At 48.4% G+C, this 10,000-nt stretch overlaps 1 protein-coding gene across 2 annotated transcripts in view; it reads right to left on the reverse strand.

The window, feature by feature from the left end:
- Positions 1 to 10,000, reverse strand: part of LOC126986637 (uncharacterized) — a 48,649-nt gene that overhangs the window by 28,244 nt on the left and 10,405 nt on the right. Inside the window, exon 1 of one of the 2 annotated variants that reach the window (XM_050842918.1) lies at positions 5,378 to 5,520. The exons of the other annotated variant lie outside the window; for it this stretch is intronic. The gene's annotated coding sequence lies outside the window, so the exon portion shown is untranslated. Of the gene's footprint in view, positions 1 to 5,377; positions 5,521 to 10,000 lie in introns of those variants that run through there. 2 annotated transcript variants of the gene reach the window in all.

Raw genomic sequence — 10,000 nt, forward strand, 5'->3', positions numbered from 1 at the left:
ATTCAACGGCACCCCGCCCGTGGCCACACCTTGACCGCCCAGCCACGCCCTTAAGCACACACGCCCTCTTTTGCTCCTTCCCACGCTCCTTCCCTCCTCTCCCACCTACCGTACCCATCCCAATCACCCTCTTCCATGTCCTCCACCCATGACCCCTCTTCCAGAACCCCTTCCATCCCATCTCTCGCGTCCTCTTCTACCTTTTCCCACGCCGCTCGCCTTCTCTCCCACCTAAAACCCTATCCCCCCCCTCCCCCTCTCCTTCTGTGTTCCTTCTCATGTCCCCCACCCCAAGGCCCTTTCCAGTATCCCTTCCACCCAATGCCCCTCATCTCACGCCTCCTTCCCATCTCCTTGTCTTCTCTTCCACCTAAGAACCCTCCCCCTCTCTTCCCTGTTCCTTCCCATGTCTTCCACTCCACGTCCAGATCCAGATGTTCTCCACCCCAAGGCCCTTTTCAGCATCCCTTCCACCTAATGCCCCTCATCTTACGCCTCCTTCCCACGCTCCTTGTCTTCTCTTCCACCTAAGAACCCTCCCCCTCTCTTCCCTGTTCCTTCCCATGTCTTCCACTCCACGTCCAGATCCAGATGTTCTCCACCCCAAGGCCCTTTCCAGCATCCCTTCCACCTAATGCCCCTCATCTCACGCCTCTCTCCCACGCTCCTTGTCTTCTCTTCCACCTAAGAACCCTTCCCCTCTCTTCCCTGTTCCTTCCCATGTCTCCCACTCCACTTCCCCTTCCAGCATCCCTTCCATACCACCCCGTTCATCATGGCCTCTCCCCTTATCCCACACACGCCCACTGGCACGTTCTTCTGTATTTCTTCATCTCGTGGCATTTCCCTTTCTCCGCCCACCTCGCCCGTGCGCACTCAACCTAATATCCCAGTTTGTTCACTTTTCTATATTTTTCCTTCTTTCTTGCACCTTTGTTTTTCCTCCTCGCCCCTGCCCACCCCTAATACCCGAGTTTCTTCACCGTTTCCTCTTTTTCCTTCTTTCTTGAACCTCTTGTTGTCTTCTCCCTGTCCACCCCTAATACCCGAGTTTCTTCACCTTTTCCTCTTTTTCCTTCTTTCTTGAACCTCTTGTGGTCTTCTACCGTTTCCCTATCTCCACGCGCCTCGTCCCTGTTCACCCCTAATACCCCAGTTATTTCATTTTTCTTTGTTATTCCTTCTTTCTTGCACCGTTATTTTTCCTCCTCGCCCCTGCCCATCCCTAATACCCCAGTTTCTTCACCTTTTTCTGTCTTTCCTTCTTTCTTGAACCCCTTGTTGTCTTCTGGCGTTTCCCTTTCTCCACGCGCCTCGTCCCGGCTCACCCCAAATACCCCAGTTTCTTCACCTTTTCCTGTCTTTCCTTCTTTCTTGAACCCCTTGTTGTCTTCTGCTGTTTCCCTTTCTCCACGCTCCTCGTTCATGCCCCCTTAACCCAGCACTTCAGTTTTCTTGCTTCTTTTCTGTATCTTTTCTTCTTTCTTGTACCTCTCCCTCGTCTTCCAAATTCCTTCTTTTCCTACTACCATAATATAATTTTCCTCCCTCCTTTTACATACCTCTCTTCCCCTCTCTTTCCCTCTGTGCTTCTTCCCTCTCATCTAGAAAGCATCTGTGTCCTTCCCTGGCCATAAAAAATACATGCAGTCCTTTGAGTTCTTCGCTTTTCTTTTTTTGCCCCGTATTATTTTTTTCTTCATCGAGAGAATGATTTAGGACGATTCAATGCCTCACAGTCCACAATAACACCGACTCGCACCGTTGCCAGATTGTCGTACTCAGACCATAGTATTTACCGGTTTCTGACGCCTGACCATTGCCAAGAAACAACAGGAATTAACTATTTTAACGATACTTTTAAGTGAATCTCCTTATTGGGGTCCACGAGACAGTTTTGGGGTCGGAAGTCGGTAAATATAAGAGGCTGAGTAAGACAATCTGGCAACTTTGACACCGAGGCTAAACCTGGTAGCAGCGGGGGTCATGTTTCTTAATGGTCCCTCTGAGCGAGAAAAATGAGAAAAAAATCATCACTCACACAAACCATTTCATAATATATATATCGAAGCATTTGTAATCAGTTTATGTATCATCTATTTTGGGGGGTTTAAATCATGGCACAAATTTGGTCCGTCGCTGCTACACGGTAAAGCCACAAATTTGGCCCGTCGCTGCTACACGGTAAAGCCACAAATTTGGCCCGTCGCTGCTACACGGTAAAGCCACAAATTTGGTCCGTCGCTGCTACACGGTAAAGCCACAAATTTGGCCCGTCGCTGCTACACGGTAAAGCCACAAATTTGGCCCGTCGCTGCTACACGGTAAAGCCACAAATTTGGCCCGTCGCTGCTACACGGTAAAGCCACAAATTTGGCCCGTCGCTGCTACACGGTAAAGCCACAAATTTGGCCCATCGCTGCTACCGGGTTAAGACCACAAAGTCTCCCACATTAATTAACTTTTTTTTATAACTTTTCTTAGGACCCACTTTTTACAACTCATGATATTTTTCTAGTTTTTTCAAGTTCGTCATCACAAAAGTTGAAAAAAAAATATTATACTTTAGTTTGCCGTTAAATAAATATGCCTACGACACCAAATAACTTCTATGTTCAAGGTTACGTTCGAGCCCCAATACCTATAGTCTTCCAAATATATCGAGGCCGGTCTGGGGTAGGCTCCCGCGGGTCCTTTCCTCCCCTCTGCTCTGCCACACAGCCCCAACACCTATCTCTTCCTCTCATATGTAAGCTAAAGGTAAAATATGAGAGGAAAAAATAGGTGTTGAGACTGTGTGGCAGAGCAGAGGGGAGAAATAGACCCGCGGGAGCCAACGCCAAAACGGGCTCGACAATTTGGTTTAATTATAATACCCACGAAAGCCAACACATATATACCCGCTTCCAATACCACATTTACACTCTCCCATGTCCACGCCTTTACCCTACCCATGCCTCTTCTTACCCCACTGATCCCCCTCCCACACCCACACCCACCCACACCCACGAATCCTTCATTTCCCGCGTTCACATACACCCACACTCACGCCCACTTACCCTCTGACACCACAACCACACTATTGATAATTCTCTCTCTCTCTCTCTCTCTCTCTCTCTCTCTCTCTCTCTCTCTCTCTCTCTCTCTCTCTCTCAATGACTTGTAAAAATACGTCTGAAACATCAACGTAATCCACTATTTTTTTGTCATCTGAGGAGATCCATTAACGTGCGTGTGTGTGTGTGTGTGTGTGTGTGTGTGTGTGTGTGTGTGTGTGTGTGTGTGTGTGTTAATTACTGACAAAATAGGGAGAGGAAAGTTTACAGAGAAAGGGAATGAAGCCTAAACACACACACACACACACACACACACACACACACACACACACACACACACACACAAGGGCAGGTCTATCGGAAACTGTAATATTAACAACACTTTCATTTATCTATTTTTACAACCTTCTTCCGTTACGTCGACAAAAAGATGTGTTCGCTTTTTACCTTTCCTTTCTTGTTCCAATCTCCCCAACGACTTTACTTTTTATCTTCCTTTTTATTCTTCTTTTCCTTGTTTTCATTCTTTCCTCTTTTTCCTGTGTGCCTTTCCTCTCACTCTCTCGCTCTCTACTCTCCTGATAACCTCTATACCTCTTCCCCTTCACCTTAATTACTTTCCTACCTGCTTTACACCTGACCTCATAACATGTATCGCACTCTCCACTATTCATTATTCTCAGCCACTAATACTTATAATCACAACTGTTACTGCAAGCTTTACCAACACCACTACCACTGCCTTCATCACTACGGAACGCTAATTAAACATCACCTCTGGGAATTAATCAGAAAACGAATATAGAAACGAGTTAACTGAGATTGTGAAATGATAACCACCAACACGTATGAAGGGAAGAAGGAATTGGTATTGAATTGAGACCTCCCTTCCCAGTACCACTACCACCACCACCACCACCACTATCACCACCACCACCACCACCACCACCGAGGGCAGCGGGCGCGGTTCCTACTCCCTTAAGAAGAGACTTTATACACCACATACTCAAATGCACTTCCTCCTCCTCCTCCTCCTCCTCCTCCTCCTCCTCCTAACGCCTACACAATCGCCAACTCCTTCACTTCTACCACCACCAAATCCTTCTCCTCTTCCTTCCTCTCTTCCTCCTCCTCCTCCCCTTCTCCTTAACCTCCACCTACACTTGCTCCTCCACCACCTGCATTACCTCCTCCTCCTCCTCCTCCTCCTCCAAGCTATTTTTTCCTCCTCATCCAGGTAATTCACACCTCCTCTAATCCCTCGGCAAAGTATTTTTTCTTAAATTTCTCCGCATTCTTTACTTGTCTTTATCATCACCTTTCCCTGTTGTCCTATAATTCTTACTATTTTTTTTGCATCACTTTCTTCTCTCCGTCTCCCCTTCTCCCGTTCCGTCTTCGCGTGCTCTTCCTTTCCTTCCCATTCTCTCTTCCTTCCTTCACGCCTCTTTTGCCACGCCACGCCTCCTCCTCTCCTCCCTTCCTACCCTCCTGCCACCATCACCTCCTTCTCCACGCCACTCCCATCCCGCCCACACCCCCGCCCACGCCAGCTGATCGGAGGGAGGGGCCGCCCACACTTCGTTCTCCTTTTGCCTCTTCCTACATCTCCCGCCCCTTCACACTCCTCTTTCCTTGCATTCCGTTATCTCCCCTTATCTCTCATTCTAGCTGCCCCTCGCCCCGTTCCGTTCTTTATCTCCCTTCCTCTCTCCTCCGTCGTCTATCCTCATCCTATCCCATCATCTTATCCTATCCAATCCAATTTTTATCGTCAATGTTTATTCGTGCCGGAAAATCAAATAGTCAGACAAACATTAAGTACTTTGAGCTGACACTAAGATACTCTGTTGCTGCTGTTGTCGTTATATTTGTTTTTTTTTTCCTTCATGTTACTGTTGTTGTGGCTACTGGACGTCATCACAATACAACACAATCACCATCACCTGAAACAAAGCCATCCCCTCCATTCCAGCCTCATCACCATTAACTACACCACCATCATCACCACCGTGGCTTCTAAAATCATCACATTCCAGCGTCATCATCACCATTATCGAGTACACCACACCCATCACCATCACCGTCACTTTTAACATCAACACCACCCCCATCCCAATATTATCATCACTATCAACTACACCACACCACTATCATCACCACCACATTAATACCCCTGTCACTGCTGCCACTAACCACAACCATTACCATCACCACCACCCTCACCATCAACTATGACACTACAATCACCCTCACATCACCGCCACCACAATAACAATCCCTGCCACCATCAACATAATCATTACCGTTAAGACACTCACCTACAGCCTCGTGATCGGCGCCTGGCACACCCACGCACACACACACACACGCACAGCGGCGGTGTTCCTACCCCGGCGGGACAGACGGCTATCCCAGACTCCTCCCTCCCCGCGGCCGCTGCTTCACACTCTCGCCCACCGAAGCTCCGAGGCTGCCACTGACCCCCGCCTCCCCCTGAATGAACCCCTTGTTGCCAGGTGTGCGCGGCGTTTTAGTTGTTTTAATTGTAGAAATGGCTTAGATTTCTTGTTTATTTATATTTTGTCCAGTTTTGTTACGTAGGTTTTTTTATTTGCTTTTATTAATCGTATTTCGTTTCCCCTTTCTCTCTCTCTCTCTCTCTCTCTCTCTCTCTCTCTCTCTCTCTCTCTCTCTCTCTCTCTCTCTCTCTCTCTCTCTCTCTCTCTCTCTCTCTCTCTCTCTCTCTCTCTCTCTCTCTCTCTCTCTCTCTCTCTCTCTCTCTCTCTCTGTGGTCACTATAAGAGTAAATCTATATTTGTAACCTTCCTCCGAGGCTCCGCGCTCTTCACCCCCCTGGCGGAGGCAAGCAAGGGCTGTCATGGTGACTGTCATCTTGAGCATCGGACGTCGGACAAACCGACGCTCGACCACGAAACCTTCTACTGTTTGAAAGTACTGCCAATATACTCAGTGATCTATCTTCTCTCGTTTATAATTATGCTTTAATAATCTAGTAGTTTTTCCCGAACATTTACATAATATTGAGTGAGTTGGTTTGGTATTCATGTTGAAGAGTGTACTGCTTGACATTACGAGGCAACTTGCTTGTTTTCAGTGCAACGGAGGTTTCAGTTTGTTACCAGTTTCAGCTTTTATATTATTAGTTTCACGCCCAGAGTTGGCAGGCCGCGGGCTGGCGGACAAATATAAGAAAAACCGTCAAACCTTAACAACGGCATGACGCACCGCTTCGTGGCGCCGCCAGCACCAACATAAAGATCCGCGTCACCATTTATGGCCGGCTTGTCTAAATCGAGGCAAAGCTCCGGTCATCGGCTCCCTGGTAGCACTGAGCGGCGCAGCGCCTCCGCACCAGGGAGACCCAGACTGTGTTCGGCGGCAATCTCGCTGAGTAATAGCGGTGCAATAATGTTCTCAACACTCAGCAGTAATGATAATGGAGGTGTCTTCAGCTCTTACCAAATAATAATGGTATAATAATGTTCTCGCTCCTCGCTGACTCACAACAGTACAGCGACATCCTGGCAGTGAAGGCGGCTAATATTTCACTCCTCCCCCCAAGCCGTCGCGGGGTGGAGGAGAGGGAGGGAGGGGGACGGTGCAGGAGTTAAAGAGCCCTCCACCCGCCGCCCACGAGCAGGGGTTAACGAGGCCACCTACGGTTGTGTTGTCCACCTTCCTGACTACTTCCCGCCTCGCTGCGTCCACAAAGGCGCCGCAGAGGAAAGCAGAGAAAAAACAAACAAACAAGCACCAAACGCCTTTTTGATGCCTCTTTCTTAACGGGAGGAGGAGGAGGAGGAGGCAGAACGAGAAGAAACAAAAAAGATAGAAAGAAAAAGAAGATAAAAAACGGCCGTAACGTGATGCTCATCCACATATTAGCAGAGGGGGGCGCCAGGAGGGGGATCACTTCTTCCATGGGGTGGCAGAAGTGGACTCAGAGACACTGTGAGACCTTTCCAAGCTTACAACACGACTTCTTTCTCCCCGCCAATGATGCTGCAGATCTCATAGCTTGGCAACACATCCTGGGAACTGGGGGGGGGGAGAGAGAGAGAGAGAGAGAGAGAGAGAGAGAGAGAGAGAGAGATATCATATCTATAAAAAAAAAATGCACAACAGCTGAGTTAGACACGACACATCAATATAATTAGAAACATAAGCCCCACCTAAGGTCTCTCTCTCTCTCTCTCTCTCTCTCTCTCTCTCTCTCTCTCTCTCTCTCTCTCTCTCTCTCTCTCTCTCTCTCTCTCTCTCTCTCTCTCTCTCTCTCTCTCTCTCTCTCTCTCTTGCTTTCTTCTCCATCCATCTCTTTATTTTTCTTTTTTTCTTCCTTTTCCTTCTCCTACACTTCTCCATCTTTCCCTTTCTTTCGTTCTCTCCCTTTTCCTCCGTTCCTCTGCCTCTCCATCTTTACTTCCCTCCCACTTTCCTCCCTTCCTTCCTCTCAATCTTTACCTCCCTCCCACTCTCCCCATTCCTCCTCTCTTCACCCTTATCTCTCTCCTTTCCTTTCTCTCTCTTTCCTCCTCTCCTACGGCCCCCATCTTTCTCTTCCTCCATTCCTTTCCTTCTCCCTCTCCCCGCCAAGGCACCGAGCAAGAGAGGGGGAGAGAGGAGGGGGTGGCAAGGGGATGTCGTTGTGGTCGGTGCCGGTGTTACGAGGATCAGCGACAATGATTTCGTCACCCGGGAAGTGCGGAGTATAATCCCTTGCCGCCCACGAACCCTCAGCCCTCCCTCCCCTCCTCTTCCTCCTGCCAGCTGCCCTCCCTCACCTTCCTCCTTCCCCTCAACCCTCCCTTACCTTCCTCCTCTACCCCTCACATTCCTTCCCCAGTCCTCTCATCCCACCAGTCTTCCCTCGCCTTTCTCCCCATCCTTCCCCTTCTCCTACCCACCCCTTACTTTCCTCTCCCAACCAGCCCGCCAGCCGTCCATCTCCTTCCTCTCCCCTACCTCCTCCCTTCCTCCTCCTTTCCCTCCAGCTCGCCAGCCTCCTTCCCTCACCTCCCTCCTCCCCCTCCCCCTTCTCCTACCCTCCCCTCACTTTCCTCTCCCATCCAGCCCGCCAGCCGTACCTCTCCTTCCTCTCCCCCTACCTCCTCCGTTCCTCCTGCTTTCCCTCCAGCTCGCCAGCCTCCCTTCCTCACCTCCCTGCTCCCTGCTCCCTCTCGCTTGGCTATTCTTTTCCTGCTTGCCTCCCTGTCTCCTTTTCATTACAGACCGATTGTTTGTCTGTGTGTGTTTCTCTTTTGTATGCCAGCCTTTCTTTCTTTTGTTTCGGCCGACTGGTGTTTTAAGCTCATCTTCCGTTGTATAACATAGTAGAAGGAGCAGCTACATAACACCAAGAACAATTACTATTACTGCTACTACAAAATACTTCTCTGATCACTACTTACTGGAGCGTTGAAATTTCTCACCCCGTCCTTCACGTGAATACCGCTATCGATCGGCATTCACACAGCTGCCCCCAACGTTCCTTTCTCTGCTCCCCTTCCCATCACCTGCGCTCTATTGCATGCACGCCCCGCCCCGCCCCGCCCCGCCCCGCCCAGTGTCACATCTTTCGCGCCTTCATGCTCAGCGCAGTCCCACACATTCAGACTTTCCCTTTCATACTTTCCATCCCCTGCAAAGTTGGGGGCATACACTAAAGATGCGTGTGGCCTCAGTGCTGATCTTCGTTACATTAGTCCTTTTCTTACATATATAAGCAGCTCAAGGGTAAGAAAGCAAGAGGTACTAACATTCCTGCTGGTGCAATATGCGTAACTTGTATTCACGTAACGTCACAGCATCGAAAGACAGAAAGACAAAACAAAACAACACAAAACACAAAAGCCGTAGTTAAAGGTGATGGAGCCATTCATTTATCCTTCTGGTACTGGCGGATTTAGCAACTTGTATCTTTTTGCGAAGTTAAGTTTTAGGTGAGTTCCACGGACCAAAGCAGAAAATTTGTAAGCTCCCAAACCAAACAAACAAAATACTATACGAATATTTCTTGTATATAGTTTAGTGGGTTTTTTTTTTTACAACAAAGGAGACAGCTCAAGGGCACAAAAAATGAAACAATAATAAAAAAAGCATGCTACTCGCTGCTTCTACAAAAAAAGAATCAAAAGAGGATATAGAAGGTGAGAAATTTGAGGAAACTATTCAGGGAATCTCTAAAGTAGTGGATGCCGAGCTGAAAAAAAACTGACAATTAGGGAAAATATAGTTTGGTTTGAACGCTTAAACTTACACAGTGTTGAACTTTGAAACTGCTTAGTGATTATGTAAACAAGTAATGCAAGTTCCCTGAAATCAAAGTTCCCTGAAATCTATTTATAACTGGATGGTGAGTAGATAAAAAAGGACCATTAAAGAGAATAAAGTTTAGTTTGCACGATTAATATGACGCTGGGTTAGACTGCGGAACTCCCTCTATGGATCGTGCAGAACAAGTAAAGCAAGTTCCCTGAAATCGAATTCTCTGAGTAGAAAATAACTGATCATTACGGAGAATACAGTTTAGTTAAGACGTTTACAGTGACACTGGGTTGGACTGTGAAACTGCTTAGTGATCATGAAAGCCGCCTAAGCAAGTTCCCTGAGAAGCTCGACTCACAATGACACTGGATATGACTACGAAACTCCCCTTGATGAATAGTCATGAAAACAAGCACAGAAAGATCCCTGAAAAGCCCAACTCTAGCAGCGGGCAGGAGGCAGGGAAGGACGGGCGGGGCAGCGAATGAATGGGCATGAGAAGGACATGTTCCGGGTGTGTGGAGGGCCGGGGCATCCCAGTGTGTGCTTCTTTTCTTTGGGTCTTTGTGTGGCATGAGTGAGTCGGCGAGAGTTTGCGTCACACAGGAGCCGCGGGGAGGCGGGAGTGGCTTGCATGACGACAGCAATGACGTGAC

Source organism: Eriocheir sinensis, chromosome 62 (assembly GCF_024679095.1).
Source record: "Eriocheir sinensis breed Jianghai 21 chromosome 62, ASM2467909v1, whole genome shotgun sequence".
Classification (NCBI taxonomy): Eukaryota; Metazoa; Arthropoda; class Malacostraca; order Decapoda; family Varunidae; genus Eriocheir; species Eriocheir sinensis.